At 38.1% G+C, this 19,273-nt stretch overlaps 1 protein-coding gene and 1 pseudogene across 1 annotated transcript in view; both read left to right on the top strand.

Moving 5' to 3' along the window:
• LRFN5 (leucine rich repeat and fibronectin type III domain containing 5) overlaps positions 1-19,273 on the top strand; it is a 295,046-nt gene that overhangs the window by 37,889 nt on the left and 237,884 nt on the right. The gene's annotated exons all lie outside the window — the stretch shown is intronic.
• LOC106698859 lies at positions 2,284-3,643 on the top strand (annotated as a pseudogene).

Raw genomic sequence — 19,273 nt, 5'->3', positions numbered from 1 at the left:
TATTATTTGAGAGTTTAATTCGCAAACATTGAGGACCAGAACAGATGGATGTTGAAATCCGGGGAGAATCTTGGCTCTAGGCGCAGGTTTATCTTTCACAAAGACATTAAGATCAGATAATCTTAAAATGAGATGGGAAGTAAGTAATAATATTTACCTCACAGAGTGGTTGAGAAGATTAAAAGAGATGATGTAAGTAGAGTGTAGCATAATGCCTGGAAGAAAACTCTCAATGACTACTAGCAGTTATTTTTATGTGATTAATTTGATGAAGAGCTTGTTAAATGTTTTCTCCTCATATTTTAAGTCCCCCAAAATAACAATCTTGCTACTTCTATGTATTAGAATAGTGTGTGCTTAGTCAAAAGGACAGTCTCTTTAAGATTAGAACCATTTAACTACAGGTAACCTATTTCTTAAGTCTTTTCTTTTGGAGGCTAAAATCCTAAATTACTGCATCTCCTCATATGTTAGGATACATCATTCAGGCTGTTCTCTGGGTATTGAGCAGGTGTGTAACATTTCTCTAGACACTGAGTGCAGTATCCTTGGTGGATGGGCAAGGCAGAGTCCAGTGGAGTCATCATCTCCCCTTCCTTATCTCCTCTGCTTATGCTGCTGATGGCGCTGTTTTCTCACTGTTTTGAGGCAGTGCACATTTCATTTTGAAAAGGCTAAGTTTTCTAATTATATCAGGGCAGTTACACATTACATTTTGGGTGGCATCATTAAAATCAAGTTTGCAGTCAGCTCAGAATCTGAAATGATTTTATCCCCTGTCTTTTTGTCTGGATGTTTTTGCCATGTTTTCTTCATAATGTATATCTGTCTTCATTTCACTCAATATTGTTAAGTCTTAGCGAAGACGTTTCTCTTTATCCCTATAAAAATAATGGTTAGCCCCCAAGACCATCTTGTCTGTTGCTGGACTAGATGCCTCTCTTTACCTGGTGAAAGCATTCAAAGGGGAAGAAGAAATGGTGCTCCCCAGACAAGGCAGTAGTCTCAGGGGACACAAACTCTCTTTTTATATCCTATTTGTTAGGACTACTTCCCCCTGTACTGCATCAGGAGACATTTGCAGTAAGCATGAGCACAAGATGAAGAAGCCGTGTATAAACACAATCCAAAAGCATTGGCAAATGAAGTGGACAGAGAAAAGGAGGAAGGGATCAGTTGGAGATGATACTATGGGTTTTGACTAAATAATGGGAGAATTATGACTTTAATAAGTGTAACAAAGTCTGGAGGATGTGGCTTGTCAAGAAGAGGAGTGAGTCTGTCCAATAGGTTTGACCATGTTGATTCTGAGTTACAACTAGGAAGTAGGTAAAAGTGGGTGGAGGTTGTATGAAGAGCGGTGATAAAATTTAAGTAACAGGAGGAGCAATATCTGGATTCAGGTAATGTAAGATTAAAAATTATATAGGCAAATAAAGTGAATACAATAATGACTAATGAGAATAATTACTAAGAAGAATTGTCCAGTTTAGTAATGTGAGATAATATATGTAAGCCCATATTAAAATTTACATCTGTATCTTTATATATTTTATATAATTTCATCTTTTAAAAACAGGAGTACACTTTTGAAGGTACTATACAAGCTACATTAGCATCATGCTTAGTGGGGAGTTAACAAATCCATCATTATTACAATTGAACAATACAATAATTATTTTTATTATTAATACAATTTCACAAGATTATGGAATGGAAATCACCATTATTATTTAATATTCTTGAAGTATTCAGAAAAAAAAATGTAAGAAATGAAGAGTTATACCCTAGCTGGTTTGGCTCAGAATAGAGCGACAGCCTGTGAACCCAAGGGTCCTGGGTTTGATTCTGGTCAAGGGCACATGCTGGGGTTGCGGACTCGACCCCCAGTAGGGGGCATGCAGGAGGCAGTCGATCAATGATTCTCTCTCATCATTGATGTTTCTATCTCTCTCTCCCTATCCCTTCATCTCTGAAATCAATAAAAATATATTTAAAAAAAGAAATGAAGTTATGTTTATTATTTTCAGATTATTTTCTTAATCCAGAAATTTTCTAAATTGGTAAATATATCAGAAATACTGGGAGTTCATTATTACCAATAGAACATAAATACGTACAGTGAAGTAGCTTCCTTTTAAAAATCAGGAGTTGGAAATAAAATACATGCATTATCAAACAGTAATAGATACGTAATATATGCAAGGATAAGCTTAAATAGACGTAAAAGAACTTTATCAATAAAACTATAAGACTTAGCCTTTTGGCTCTCCAAACAGCACCATGGCAGTAGGCAAGAACAAGCATTTTATAAAAAAAGACAACAAGAAGGGAGCCAAGAAAAAAGTGGTTGATCCATTTACTAAGGATGATTGATGCAATGTGAAAGCACCAGCTATGCTCAATATAAGAAATATTGGAAATGCACTAGTCACAAGAACTCAAGAAACCAAAATTCCATCTGATGGTATTAAGGGTTCTGTTTTTGAAGTGAACCTAGTTGAGCTGAAGAATGATGAAGTTTCATTTAGAAAATTCAAGCTAATTACTGAGAATGTCCAGGGCAAAAAGTGCTAATTTTCATGGCATGGATGTTACCCATGACAAAATGTCCTCCATGGTCAAAAAATGGCAAAGTATGATTATAGCTCATGTTGATATCAGGAGTACCAATTTTTATTTGCTTCATCTATTCTTTGTTGAAATTATTTTTAAAAAAACTAGAGGCCTGGTGCACAAATTCATGCATGGGTAGGGTCCCTCAGCTTGGCTGGCCATCGGGGCCATTGGGGCCGTCTCACCCAGTCCTGATCAGAGCTGATCAGGGCCGGCCAGCCGGGGGGAGGAACTGCAGGAGGTTGGTTGTGGGAGCGCACTGACCACCCAACCGGCCACGGGGAGGGAGCAGGAGGGTGTCTGTGGGAGTGCACTGACCACCAGGGGGCAGCTCCTGCATTGAGCATCTGCCCCCTGGTGATCAGTGTGCATCATAGTGACCGGTCAACTGGTCATTCGGTCGACCGGTCATAACGGTCACTTAGGCATATATATATATATATATATATATATATATATATATATATATATATAGATGCAACAGTCAGATTTTGAAGGCCTCTTATGCTCAGCATCAATAGGTCCACCAAATCTGAAAGAAGATGATGGAAATCATCACCCAGGAGGTGTGGATAAATGCAAGGGAGGGTGGGTGAGTGGGAAGAGATCAACCAATGAACTTGTATGCATCTATACATAACCCATCGACACAGATAATAGGGGAGTAAAGGTCTGGAGTGGGGGGAAGGGGCAGGTTGGGAGAGGTCAATGGGGGAAAAATGGGACATATGTAATACTTTCAACAATAAAGATTTTATTTTAATTTTTAAAAGATTACTTGAAAGAAGTGGTCAATAACTGATTATAGATAGCATTGGAAAAGACATAGAAAAGGCTTGTTAATTTATTTATCATCTCTATGTCTCTGCTAAAAATGTCAAAATGCTGGAGAAGCCCAAGTTTGAGTTGGGAAAACTCATGGAGCTTCCTGGTGAAGGTAGAAGTTCTGAAAAAAAACCTGGAGATGAGACAGGTGCTCAGGTTTAATGAGCTGATAGATATGAATCCAATCCAAGAATCTGTTTAAAATTCAGACTTTTAATGGTGACAAAAATCCTATTTGCTATGTTTTAAAAAATTATAAGATTTAATAAGAAATTTTGTAAAAGGTAAATAAATGACACTAACAAGTCCCTTGGTTGAAATGCCTCAATATTGTAAAAATGTCCTTTCTTCCCAAATATTTTCTGCTTTTATTAGAATCCATCTATCTCCTACTCCCTATAAAAAGACAGCCTTTTTGGGGGGAAGACATGACCAAATAATTACCAATTTTATTTGAAGAATAAACCTTTACATTGAAAGAATAAATCAGGAAAATTATGATAAATAATAATAATAATATAAAACTTCCCTTGTCAACTTGCAACATATATTTAAAATATTGGTAAAATGATCAACAAGGAATTTAATGGGACCAAAATGTTGTTAGAGAAATAAATCAAAGCAAACATTGCAATTTACTTTTGAGGATAGAATTTTTACAATATTGAGAAAAATAGATTACTTAGTAAATAATGGAGATAATTTTGGAAAATATACTTAAAATAGTTACTCATTATCATAGATCAAAATCAACACCCAAATATTGCATTGAGCTATTAAAATAATAGAATAAAATGAGGTGAATAAATTTTACATTTTTGGTGCTCAAAGGCAAGAATCATTAGGAGAAATATTAAATTTCTTCACTATGCAAACTTTTTTTGATAAGAAAACAAAAATGTTAATAAATGATGTACTGGTAAAATATTTGCAATGTAGATGAGTGACAAAGGTAGAATACACCAAATATATAAATATAAATATGAAAGTAAATTAAAGTGGTGATATAAACAAATTCATTAGCAATTAAAGATGTGCCACAGTGGTACAAATCTGTGAGCAGGTGGGAGTTTCCATGAACTCTTTGTTGTAGGTTAAACGATAGGCTCTTTCAAAGGGCAACTTGATAGTATGTAGTATGTAATTTGAAGATTAGCAGACATTTTAGTCCATAAAACCCACAGTGAGAAATTTCTCTTAAGGAAATAATTAAAAACTTACATATATATGGATTTACAGAAGAATACTTATATAAGAAAACCAGAAAACATTTTAAAGTATATGGTTAAGGTAAAGTACATTGCTACACACACACACACACACACACACACACACACAAATATGGTACCTCCATCAAATACTTAGATCAAGATGTCTATAATATGCTCTTAAGTGAATTTTTATAGGCTACACATATAATACAATTTCATTAAGAAAAAAAGAGATAGGCAGAGATAAAGGGAAAGAAATATAATTTTAATATGTAGTGGCTGGAAGGATATACCCCAAAATTTTACAGAAAGATACTGGACCTATACATTATTTTCATTTTTCTTTATACTTTTTATACATAAAATAAAAATATGTTAACTTGCATTTGGAAAAAGATAAGACTATATATAAGCATTGTCTCTTTATTTAACATGAGGACAGCAAATTCTGTGCTCAGCTCATGGAAACAGAGCAAATTGTGCAAATTATTTGCTATTACAGCACTCTCATAAATCCTCAACAAACACTTTGAGCTTCCTCGGTGGAAACTTTTAATGAGTGTTCAGGTTATGCTACCATAATGCAGAGTCACTCAGCTGGCTTGAGATAGTAATTCTCTAACTCTGGGGTTTTCTCAAAGACTAAATCTCAAGAGTAGAGCACTCTCAAGTTGTGCTTTTGAGATGTTCCCTGAGAAAATCTGTGACATGAGCTGAAAAGATACTTTAAATGATAATCAGCCAGCTGTGATACAAAAAGATAATTGGAAGGACAAGATTCAATTTTGACATTTATACTCACACAAAGAACTTGAAACAGAAAAAGAAAAGATGCATTCACCTTTTACATCTTCTAGCAGGTAGTGTAGTGCAGGCAATTCATTTAATGATTCTTTAATTTATCCATGAAGGTATATATCTGAGCAGCCTGGGAAATAGCCCTAGAATACAGCATCCTTTAGAACGAATAAAAATAGACATCCAAGTACTAAGATGTGTGAAGCTTAACATTTTTGTTGTAAAATAGTTAATTTAAAAAATGTAACTGAACCACTACTAAGCAAAGCATACTGTATTAGCTGGTTGCTATTCCTAGCTGTCAATTAATTTTCTAGTGCTGCCATGACAAAGTACCACAGACATGGTGACTCAAACAACAGAAATATGTTTTGTCACAATTCTAGAGGCTAGAAGTAAGGGTTGGTTTCTTCTGAGGCCTCTCTCCTTGGCTTGTAGATACACATCTCTCAACATCTTCACATGTGTGTTTATGTCCTAATCTCCTCTTCTTATAAAGACATCAGTCATATTCAATTAAGGCCCTCTCTAATAGTCTTGTTTTATTTTAATCACCTCTTTACTGACCCTATCTCCATATATAGTCACATTTTGAGGTAACAAGGGTTAGCATTTAAAAAGAGGATTTTTGGAGAATACAGCTAAATTGAGGGAATGACTGACTGACTATAAATAAATGAATAAATCTTTAGTACTGTTCTAATTGCTTTGCTAATGTATTCAATTAAGAAATATGCTGAAAAATATTAAAACGGTATAAATTTTCTGAAAATGGGAGGTTGAAATATTTTTCATGTCATATTTTAGTGTAAGATGTTTACGAAGTTATGTCATTTCTATGATATACCTAGAGGTGCAGAAGTGTAAAAGTAAATAAAGATTCTAGAGAAAGACCCCTTAGGTTTTAGGATATATAATTATATATCATGATTTTATCAAGGCATAAAAAATGCTGACAAATTTGACTTAACAATTCACAGATTTGGTTATCATGTAATTATATAGTGGGCCAGGCACCATTCTGTGTATATTTTGATAACAATAAGCAAAAGAAATTGAGCCCTTTCCTTCAGAGAGTTCATACTCAAATGGGGAAGAGAGTAAATAAATGTGCAAGCCAATCAATAAAATAAGTTTAGGGTTTTTATATGCTACCAGGAAAGAATAAAATAGGAAAATATGGTAGGGAGTGACAGCTGGTGTCTACTGTAGTCAGGGAAGGCCTCTGCTGAGATGACATTTGAGTGATTTCCTTATGATGAGAAGGGCTATCTAAGCAGAGCAGCATAAGCAAATTCCCTTTGGATGAAATGATCTTCATGGGTTTAAAGGGCAGAAGTAGGTAACCGTGAGTAAAATGAAGTGAACAAAGAAAGTGTAGGGAAAGACTGTATGCAGAGAGAGAGGCCTTCAGATTATAGAGAGATTTAGGGATGGCAGTAAAAAGTTTAGATTTTAATATAATTGTATTCTCTTGAAGATTTGAGGCGGGAGAGTAACTTGGTCTCATAAACACTTAAGAAAGACCATTCTTGCTTGGAAATGAGGCAAGAGGAGGAGAAGGGAGACCAAGAGAATTGCTGCTACAGTGGTACATGCACAAGGGGAAGGTGAACTTGAGAAGGGCTGGGGAAGTAGAAATGAGGAAAACTCACCATATTTGGGAAATATTTTCGAGATGTAACTGACAGAAGTGACGGGGGATTGGTTGTGTAGTGTAACAAGAAACAAATAATCCAACATGACACAACAATATTTTGGTTTCTGTTGTTGTGTGAAAGATGGTATCATATACTGGGTAATTTTTTGGAGGGAGTATATTTGCAGGAAAAACAACAAGCTATCTTTTGTCAAGGGGAACCTGAAATGGAGAAGATGTTAAATAATTGGATATGAGTCTTATTTTTCAGGGAAGATTTCCCTCTAGGCAAGATATATAAGTTTGAAAGTTTTCAGTATATACTTTTGCTGCGTACAGAAAGAAAATATGCCCTGGCTGGTGTGGCTCAGTTAGCTGAGCATTGTCCCATGCACTGAGAGGTCTCTGGCTTGATTCCTGGTTGAGGCACATTTGAAGCCCTGGGGAGCTAGATGAGGTTACATTGGTTGAGTACAGAAAGAAAAAAGGGGATTCTAGGACAGTGCTACAGACTTTTCAGGTTTGGAGGAAATGGAAGTCCCAGTAAAAAATAGCAGTCCACAAAGTAAAAAAAAACCTCAAGAGCATAAGGTCTGGGGAACCTAGACACATTTTCAGGAAGAAGGAATAATCTATTTTGTCAAATGCTAATGAATGGTTGAATAAAACAAGAACAGATAATCATTTGCTTTGGCGAAATGTTTTTGGTGTTCTCATTAAAAGCCATTTCATTGAACTGATGACAATTAAAGCACTGTTTGAGTACATTTAATGAAAAATGGAAGATGAAGAAATAGATATAGACAGAAGAGGGTCAAAGGGTAAACAGAAGCCTGGCTGGTGTGGCCCAGTGGTTGAGCATCAACCCACGAACCCGGAGGTCGCAGTTAGATTCCTGGTCAGAACACATGCCTGGGTTTCAGACTGGATCCCAAATAAGGGGCATGCAAGAGGCAGGCAATCAGTGATTCTCTCACATCGATGTTTCTCTCTCTCTCTTTATCTCCCCCTCCCTTTCACTCTTTCTAAAAAATCGAAGGAAAAATATCCTCAGTTAGGGATTAACAACAACAACAAAAAAGGTAAACAAAAATATGAAATTAAAAAAGTATTAAAACACTAGAAAAGATTACAAAATCTCATTACTATGCCTTTAGGGGGAAGGTTTTTTTGTTTTTTGTTTTTATCAAGGCATAAAAATGCTGACAAATTTGACTCTAATTACAATAGAAAGAAAACAACAACAACAAAGACATGTTGATCTAAAGTCATCAGATCAAAACTACTTTGATCTAAAGTCATTAGATCAAAACTACTTTTCCACATCCACTTGTATAAGACTATCCATATCACAAAAAGCCCCAAATAAGAAACAGTCCAGATGTGTATCAACTGATGAATGAATGTAAAGAGAAAAAAACGTCCTGGCTGGTGTGGCTCAATTAGCTGAGCATTGTCCCATGCACTGAGAGGTCTCTGGTTTGATTCCTGGCTGGGGCACATGCCTGAGTTGTGGGCTCAGTCCCCACAGGGGGTGGCTAGGAGGCAGCCAATCCATGTTTTTTTCTCTCTCTCCCTGTCCCTTCCTTTCTCTATAAGAATCAATATATTTTTAAAAAAGAAAAAAAAGCATCATATATAATTACATAGATAATTGAAATATACCAAATTCCAATATCTTTAATAATTAATAAGGTATGGGTATAAATTTAAATAGACAATTGAATAATTCAATATTTTCAAAGAATAGCACAAACATTCTCATATTTTGAACTAACTTTAAAAATGTTTGTCTCCCTGATTTAACAAGTATCTGCATTTTAAAGTATACATCTATTTTGTGAGAATACTACTTATCATTCATCAGTGTTAAATCTTTAGGCCATTTCTCCTCTATAGGGATAATATTGTGAGTTTTAATTTAGTCTCACAATCTATTTGATCAACTACCTCTGTAAAGTCATAAATTTTGTAAGTTTCTACAGTATGAAATGTAGCTGTGATTTCTGTATTGTATCACATTGTAGTATCATGGATACATGGTTCACTATAATTCAGACATAATTACATATAATTATTTGCCCTTTCCAACAAAATCTACCTTTTCTCGTAGAAGTACAGGTTAGTGACCATTTCTGTTATTTCAGGATTCCACACTTCTTAAAAACACAGCCAAATTATTTTTCTCTAGTTACATGGTTTGAGAAATAGGGCATCTCAGTGAGATGTGTCCCACAACTGAGTCCATCTGTTCTCTATTTTAAAGTGTTTCCAAAACTCATGAGTTACATTATAGGAAAGGAATTGTTAGCTCTCAGTCATGTCACCAGGGGGGAAAAGCCATCTCATTGATCTGATGGCAATTAAAGTACTATTTGTGTACATTTAATGATAACCACCCCCTCATACACACCCACATTCACTAAACAAATAAAAGTGGAAGGTGAAGAAGTAGATACAGACATGATAGACACCTTGGATGACTTTTACTACTACAGTAGGGAAATGGGAACCCACTGGAAATTCTAGAGAATTATGCTTATGGGTGGATGTCTGTGGATATTGGTTAAATTAGGTGATATTAAATTATTCAGTAAAGAAGGAACTGATAATGAGGAGAGAGAGAGAGAGAGAGAGAGAGAGAGAGAGAGAGATCCAGAACATGGATACATGGATAGAGAGTTTGGCTTTAGATAGGAGTAGAAGTACTTCCATGGTAACTTGATGGAAGACAGATTATGGAGCTACAGATGTGGGTGAACTGGAAGAATTAATGGTGGGCAAATTAAATAATCTTTATTTCATTGCACTTATTGTCTTCATGAATTATCAGTGATGTCATGCTGGGGATGATGAGATAAAAAGGTCTAGGGAACTTGAGGAACAGAAGGCATTGTGAAATAGTCACCTTGAAGAGGGGTATGTGAATTTACTGTGGAAGTGTAGTAGTAGTAGGGCAATCAGGCATTGTTAAAGCATTCCTTGTGTTGTTATAAACTTGTGATGGTACTGCTGAGTGAACTAGTCATTTTTAGCTGCTGGGTTCAGCTTTTTCCTTTTATTATTGAAGGGTAACTTACATAAGATTATATTAGTTTCAGATGCATAATGTAGTGACTTGATATTTTTATATATTGCAAAATGATCACCATAATAAGTCCAGTTAACATCCTTCACCATGCATAGGTACAATTTGTTTTTTTTTTGGAGATGAGGACTTTCAAGATCTACTCTTCTAGCTACATTCAAATATGCAAGGCAGTGTTATTAACTATAGTAATAATGCTGTCATTACTTCTTCAAGACTTACTGATTTTATAATGGAAAATTTGTACCTTTGACCCCCTTTACCCATTTTACCCTTCCCCACACCCTGCCTCAGGCAACCACCAATCTGTTCTCTATATCTGTGAGGTCAGTTTGTTCTTTTGTTTTTCTTTTTGTTTTTTTAAAATTCTAATTATAAGTGAGATCATACAGTATTTATCTTTTTCCATCTGACTAATTTCATCTAGCATAATTCCATTAAGGTCCATCCATGTTGTCACAAATGGCAAGATTTTATCCTGTTTTTTAGCTGAATAGTATATAGGGTGTCCCAAAAATGTATACACAAACTTTGAACACTTATAAAGGCAATGTTTATTAAAATAGATTTTATTTTTAAAATTGAGCTATCAGCTGGTAAAGTGTGTATACATTTTTGGGGGACACACTGTATACAAGCATGCACACACACACACACACACACACACAAACCTAAAAGTAGATTTATAGTTGTGAGTACTCAAAAACACTGAGTTTATTCTTGTATCATTATTTAATTATTGTATTATTTTCCATAAGAACAACTAACTGTAAACCTACTTTGGCCTCACAACATATATATTTGTGTGCACATGTACATATTTTTTTCTTTATTCATTTATAACTTAGGTTTCTTCCATTTGCCTATTGTCAGATATCTTTTTTCGATACTAATTTTGTTTCCTTTGGATAAACACCCAGAATTGGAATTGCTAGATTATGTGATAATTCTGTTTTGAAATTTTTGAGGAATCTCCATACTGATTTCCATAGTGGCTGTACCAATTTATATCCCCACAAAGGTTCCCTTGCCTCATCACCAACACTTGTTATTTCTTGGCTGAGCAAAAGGGATATGAAGATAGAGGGAGCTGACAAATAGAGAAAATCTGATGTGGTAGAGAGAAGGCCTCAGTGATATCAGAAGATTGTTGGAATTTTAGAATAAGTGACCCAGGAGGGTTAGATATGATAGTTAGATAGCAGGTACAGTTGTCAGTGATGACATGGTCTGTTGTGTGGTCATATGCATGGGTGACAAAGGTAAGGAGGATAAAAAGATCATTGAACACAAGGATATCAAGAACATGAGAATCCACAATGTTAGATGGATTGCATTCTTGATTTTATATTTTTATGTAGCTAAGAATGATGAGAGCATCAGTTGTGAATTGGGAGACAGTAAACTGGAACCAACATTACCACTGAGTGAGGGATATGTTGAGATGTCAGAAGATGAGGACAATTAGGAAGGGTATGGAGTAGAGAAGTCTGATAACATGCACTTCAAAGAGGTAAGAGAGAGTTCAAAAATATCAAGGAGAAGCAAAGAGGACATTTAATCTACTTATGCGGTTTTCTTACTTCCTCTACTTTGATGTGTGAGAGGGGGGAAAAACAGCCTCTTCTTAAGGTGAAAGGAGAAGCATGCCTTCAAGAAGACCTATGTGTCAGATAATCAGAAGTAATAAATTGAATGATTTTCACTAGAACTTGGAATATCAGAGAACAAGTTTTAAAGGGAATATTAATAAAGCTTGTGAGGGAAGGGTTGAAGGGTTCTTGGATATGAGAATTAGTGTTTTTATGATGGCTAATCTGGAAGACTGGGGTTTTGGTGGTGACTGAGATGCATGAGGAATAGCTGTAAGGCAAACTGGTAATATTTCTGATCCTTAGGGCTGGATGCTATTTAAGCTATTAAGGCAAATATCTCACCTGTGACTGGTGAAATTTTGTCACAATGAACCATTAGGGAGGCTGGATATATTCTCAGGAAACTGGGTGCTTAGAAACGGAGGTGATTGAAGAAGGGCTAGAATCTTGGAGGAGAAGCTGGAAGAAGGAGGGCTCTGGTTTTTCTGTGGCTAAAGGCTGTTTAAAATCATTGTAAAACGTAGGCTAGTCAGGTGTTTGTCATAGCCTGGATTGTTTAGCTCAGTGTCTGTGGCGACCTCTCTCGAGTGAACCTTGCTAAACTACAAAGATCGGAAGACTAAAAGCTACATTACTCAGGCAAATTTCAACATGATTTCTGTGTGTGGTTTAGATTCTGTCAATCAGATGGGTTGGGATGAAACGTGAATTTGGAACTGAGTTTTTGGGAGAAGGATTAGTGAATAAGGCCATCATCATTCTGCTGGTACAGATGGTGACAGAGACAAAACAGTTTGGGAGCTGGCAGTTCTAACCCTCAGCAGTGGGTTTCTTGATAGTAAAAGGAGCAGCAGTGCCTTTGGTGCTCAGGTATGAGGCGTACTTTTTGAAAGCTGAGCCTAGAGTCTGCTTCCTGGGCCCTCCCAGTGATTTTGTAAGCCATTTTATATCCTATAATAAATATCCAAACTTCTACTCTAAAAGCTGCCCTTTTCCAACGTGAAGTCAGGCACCCAATCTAGTTTTGGGGTTAAAACATATCAGCTATGATCACAGATTTTCTGTCTTAGAATTTTATTATTATTTTAAATAAGATAAGAACCAGTCAATTGCCGAAACCGGTTTGGCTCAGTGGATAGAGCGTCGGCCTGCAGACTGAAAGGTCCCAGGTTCGATTCCGGTCAAGGGCATGTACCTGGGTTGCGGGCACATCCCCAGTAGGGAGTGTGCAGGAGGCAGCTGGTCGATGTTTCTCTCTCATCGATGTTTCTAACTCTCTATCTCTCTCCCTTCCTCTCTGTAAAAAATCAATAAAATATATTTAAAAAAAAAAAAAAAAAAGAACCAGTCAATTATGAGAAGTAATGTATGTTACTTTTAGAAAGTAAGTTGCATTATTCATTGGGTTGAATTGGGAGAAGAGAGATTCAGGCATACCTGGTTTCATTGTGCTTTGCTTTATTGCACATTACAGATGTTGTGATTTTTACATATTAAAGGCAAGACCCTCCACCAGCAAAGGTTTTAAACACATTTCTTGTGGTGGTCTGGAACTAAATGCACAATATCTCTGAGTTATGCCTGTAATCTTGAGCTGATTTGTAGTGTGTGTGTGTGTGTGTGTGTGTGTGTGCGTGCATATGTATCAGAAATATTAATGGGTAGTTTATAAATGCTATAAAATGACTCTTAATATGGCACTGTTTTCCTAGAATCAGAAATTACCCTCTCCATCAAACTATTGATTGTTTCCTCCTATTCTCCTTTCTATTCTCAAGTAGACAGAAATGTTACTTTGAATAACAGGCACTTGTTAATTTCTGAGATATCTATATACACTGAGTGGCCAGATTATTATGACCACCCCATCAGTACTTCGTTGGGCCACCTTTTGCCTTCAATACTGTGGCGATTCTTCTTGGCATTGACTCCAGGAGATGTTGGAAGGTGATGCGAGGAATCTGACACCATGCCTGATGAATAGCACTGTCCTGTTCTGTGAGATTTGATGGTTGTGGAACCAGCTGCCTGATGGCTCTTTTAACTTCGTCCCACAAATGTTCAATTGGATTGAGATCTGGTGATTGTGCGGGCCACCTAAGCAAGGTAAAGTCTCCCTCATGTTCTTGAAACCACTCCACAATACGAGCACTGTGGCATGGCGCATTGTCTTGTTGGAAGAAGCCATCTCCGTTGGGATACGCCATCAACATGATAGGATGAACCTGATCAGCAATGATACTTAGGTATGTTGTGCTATTCAGATGTTGTTCCACACAAATTAAAGGGCCCAAATCATGCCAGGAAAACATGCCCCAAACCATAACACTGCCCCCACCAGCTTGAAGGGTTGTACTCATGCATGTGGGGTGCATCTTTCATGCTGTTTCCGCCAAATTCTCACTCTGCCATCTGCATGATGCAACTGGAAACATTATTCATCGGACCACATGACTTTTTTCCAATGCTCAACTGTCCAATCCTTGTGTTCCTGTGTGAATTGGAGACGTTTTATCTTGGTAACTGCAGACAGCAAAGGTGTTCCAACAGGTCTTTGGCTTCCATATCCCATACGATGCAGTATACGGCTAATTTGCCTACAAACATCAGGTGGTCATAATAATCTGGCCACTCAGTGTATATAAAAGCCAAGTGCACAGAATGACTGGAACAACCAGTCACTATGACACACACTGTGGCAGGCCAACTGGCCCTATGGGGGCAGGACTGGCCGGCCAACCTCCCACAGTTCCTCCCCCAAGCCAGCCTGGCCCCCAATCAGGGGTGGGGCCGTCCAGCCAACCTCCCACGGCCCCTGCACCCCCCGATGACCAGCCCTGATTGGCCCCGATCTGGGTGGCCAGCTGGACCCCATCTGTGCACAAATTTGTGCACTAGGCCTCTAGTTTATTAAATGCCTAGGTGTCAGGCACTAAGCTAGGTGTTGGGAATACAGCTCAGGAAAAATTAGACAGCATAAAGCTTACAGTCTACTATAAAAGGTAGACATAAACAAAAATATTAATTAAATATGATGAATATTATTGACAGGAAAGACTTGGTCTTAGGAAGCAAATCTAGAAGGGAGATCTAAGCTATCATATGTAGGTGGTGCTTCTCAGGGAAGTTTGCTGTCAATTGTTTTATTACATGTAATACTGAGCTTAACAATATGTGCATGTGGTAACAAAGGCAAATCTCAAAAGCTTACCAAAACAAAAACGTATCTCTTGGTATCATAAAGTCAAATGGATGTCTATCGGGTGGCTTTCCCTCACTGTTGACCCATATGTCCTTTCCTCCCTCTGGTTGCTCCTTATTTCTCTAAGGTCTCCTCAGATTCCCCTGCTGCATTGACAACATTCAGCTGTCCAAAGAGCAGAGCCAATTTGAGGAGGATTGTGTATCTGATACTTAATTATTTCATCCTGGATGGGATTGTTCACATTCCATAGAGAACAGTCAAATGGACCCACCAAGATATAAGAGTGGGGTGGAAGGAAAGGGATGTGGGAAATATAGTCCCTGACAGGATAAGTGCTCCCCAGCAACAATACTGTTCTCTGCAAAAGAAGGAACAATTTCCTAGTTGAGTAGTTAGTTGTCTCTGACACATGAAGGAAAAGAGACACACTTGTATTTTTGAGAGATAACTAGCCTCATATTAAAGCTGACATAGAGAAAAATATGATTGCAAATGAACTGTTGCTATCACTGATTTTAGTACCGTTGAGGGAATATTGGGCTTAAATATATATTTTTCATATAGCACATAGAAATTATAACTTTAAATTTGGGTCATTAAATTAAAGTGAACACTAGCTGTGATGTTAGGGAACTATTCTTAGAGTTCTATGGAAGTAAGCTATCTTAGAATTTAAATCTGTGATCCTGTTCACAAACTTGAAATATTTAGGATACGAATGGATATAAAAAATGTGGATTTGACCCAAATTCTACCTTCATTTTAATCATTGTTATTAATATTTCTTGTATTGAGGTTCTATATATAAAAATCATTGTAAACAATGGAGAAAGGCTACATAATCCTATATAATAAAAGGGTAATATGCAAATTGACTCTAACGGCAGAACGACTGCTCGACCTGTCACTATAAGGCACACTGACTACCTCTCGGTCTTTTTCCCCAGCTTGCAGGCTCCAATTGCCCGATGGCGAATGGGGAACCAGGGGTGGGTGGCGGCAGGGGGTGGGGCTGTCTGTGGCCAGCTGGAGAAGATGGCCCTGATCACAGGCCAGGCCTAGGAACCGTACCCACACATGAATTTAATGCGCCAGGCCTCTAGTTTGAATTATGATGGAAAAATTTCAGGGGGCCAATAAAACTCATGTATTAACACAAATGGACGTGGGACAACAAATTATTTGTGCTTTTAAAAGTTTTTTCAAAATGTTTCAAGATTTCTAATGTATTTAGACCATAGCTTGTGATATTGTGATTTATAATAAGAAATATATATTCATCCCTATTTCTGGCACTGAGTTACTAAAACCCTTGGAAATGCTTAAGTAATGAGAGGGACAAAACTATCTTTTATTATCTTAATGAGGTGACCATTTTAATTGAAGTATAATTGACATACAATATTATATTCATTTAAGTATACTGTACAGTGATTTGATATTTCAATACACTGAGTAATGATCAGCATAATAAGTCTAGTTACCATCTGTCACTATACAAAGTTCAGACACTATTACTAACTGTATTCCCCATGTTGCATATTATATTCCATTATTTATTTATTTTATATCTGTAAGTTTGTATCTCTTGATCCCCCTCATCTGTTTCTCCTGCCCCATCCTTCACTCTGGCAATCGCTAATCTGTTCTCTGTATCATGGAATCTGGTTTTGTTTTGTTTTTTATATTCCACATATAAATAAAATTACATGGGATTTGTCTTTATAAGTCTTATTTCACTTAGCATATGTTGGGTCCAAATCCCTCTACCAGGGGCTGGAACTTCTTGGATCTTAGAAGCTGGAGAAGACATGAGAAGTCGTGGGTATATAAGAGAGTCTGTATTGCAGCCCAAGTAGCCATTGGTACTCAGGAGCCATTAGACTAAGCAGTTTTTCAAAAGAGCCTCACAAAGGCAGCTGCTTCTAACATAGCAGCAAACATATGAGTCATCCTTGCAAAAACAGCTAGTGTTGGCCGGTTAGTAACACATCTTCCCCACGGAGCTGTACAAATATAGTAGCCCAACCAAGCAGCCTCACATAACAGCAGCCTCTCACTGGCTGGTCAGTAACACACTTTATACTAACTTAGACAAAAGAGGCTTCTAGCCAAATAGTGACCTCAGTCTTTTGGGTTATAGAAGGGTTCACTTGTGCAGTATATACAGTGAAACTGCTGTGTCCTTGCATCTGCCTATGGTAACTTGGCCTTGAACATCCTGATTAGGATTCCTATGCTCAGATTGGCCTTGAACATTTAGTGTAACTGACTGATTGGGGTTTCCCCAGCATAATACCTTCTAGGTCCATCCGTGTTGTTTCAAATGGAAAGATTTCATTATTTTTTGTGGCTGAGTAATACAGTGGGGCCTTGACTTACGAGTGTCTCGACTAATGAGTTTTTTCGAGATACGAGCCGTCTCTTGGCTGATTTTTTGCTTTGAGTTGCGAGCTAAAATTCGGGTTATGAGCCAGCTTCAGATACCCCACCGCTAATTAGCCCAGCGAACGTCACAGTGAACGCCACAACATCAGCCCAGCATCACGTGTCTCACTCGTTCACTTTTTGATTTGACATACGAGTAATTTGAGTTACGAGCTTCGTCATGAGTTAAACTCGTAAGTCAAGGCCCCACTGTATTTCATCGCATATGTTCCACATCTTTATCCATTCACCCACTATGGACACTTAGATTGTTTCCATATCATGGCTATTGTTAATAATGCTGTGCTATAATATTTTTTGAATTAGTGTTTTCATATTCTTTAAATAGATACTCTGAAGTAGAATTACTGGATCATATGGTAGTTCTATTTTTAATTTTGGGGGGAATAGGAGGTGACTTTTGGACCCCACCTAAGGATGGGAGCTGGTTGCTAGGAGAGCCAACCATATCATTACTGGGTTGGAACTTTAAGTCCCCACACCTGACTCTTGGGAAGAGGAGTGGGTCTGGAGGTTGAACCATTTTCCAAATGCCAATGATTTGATCAATCGTGGCTATTTAATGAAGTCTCCATGAAAACCCCAGAGAACAGGGTTCAGAGAGCTTCCAGGTTAATGAGCACATGGAGTTGTGCAGCCTGGAGAGGGCACAGGAGCTCCTGTCCTTCCCACCTCTCCCTCCCACCTTACTCTACACATCTCTTTCATCTGGAAGTACTTTTTATAATTATGTCCTTTTATAACTAGAGGCCTGGTGTGTGGGTCCCTTGGCCTGGCCTTCAGGGATCAGGCCAAAACTGGCTCTCCAACATCCCCTGAGGGGTCCCGGATTGCAAGAGGGTGATTCTCAGGTGACACACCCCAGAATCAGGCTCTCTCCTTTCTAGTTCTGGGTGTGTCACTCGAGAACCGCAGCTTCCGAGTCACTGTAGCTCAGCAGCTCCTGCATTGAGCATCTGCCCCCGGTGGTCAGTGTGCCTCATAGCTACTAGTCAGAGGGTCTGCCCCCTGGTGGTCATTGCGTGTTATAGCTACCAGTTGGACTGTCCAGATGGTCCCTTGGGCTTTTATATAGAGAGATTATGTCCTTTTATAGTTCTATATAATAAAAGGTTAATATTCAAATAGACCAAAAGGCAGAACGACCACTTGCTATGATGCACATTGACCACCAGGGGGCAGATGCTCAATGCAGGAACTGCCCCCTGGTGATCAGTGCGCTCCCATAGGGGGAGCGCTGCTCAGCTAGAAGCCAGGCTCATGGCTGGCGAGAGCAGCGACAGTGGTGGGGAGCAGGCCTAAACCATCAGTCAGACATTCCCCGAGGGCTTCCGGACTGCAAGAGGGCACAGGCCAGGCTGAGGGACACACCCCCCCACCCCGCCAAGTGCATGAATTTCATGCACTGGGTCTCTAGTTAACTGATAATATAGTAAGTGAAATGTTTCTCTGAGTTCTGTGATCTGCTTTAGCAAATTAATTAAACCCAAGGGGGAGGTTATGAGACCCTCTGACTTACAGGAAGTTGGTCAGAAATACAGGTAAAAACCTGGCTTTGACTGGTGTCTGAAGTCTAAGGAGGGGGTTGTGGGAATCTCCAATCTGTAGCCAGTTTGTCAGAAGCACAGGTAAGAACTTTGGGATTGTGACCGGCATTTTAAGTTGTGGGGAGGTGCAGTCCTGTAGGACTGAACACTTAACCTGTGGAACCTGATGCTATCTCCAGTTCATGGGTTCATAATTGAGTTGAATTGTAGGACATCCAGCTGGTGTGTGAGAATTGCTTGTTGCTATGGAGAAGCCTCCACATATACACATATTGCAGTTGGGTCCAGGAATCCCAAAGGA

Source organism: Myotis lucifugus, unplaced genomic scaffold (genome assembly GCF_000147115.1).
Source record: "Myotis lucifugus unplaced genomic scaffold, Myoluc2.0 scaffold_252, whole genome shotgun sequence".
NCBI classification, from domain to species: domain Eukaryota; kingdom Metazoa; phylum Chordata; class Mammalia; order Chiroptera; family Vespertilionidae; genus Myotis; species Myotis lucifugus.
The sequence above is the reverse complement of the archived record's forward strand: the minus strand, read 5'-3'. Positions and strand labels throughout refer to the sequence as shown.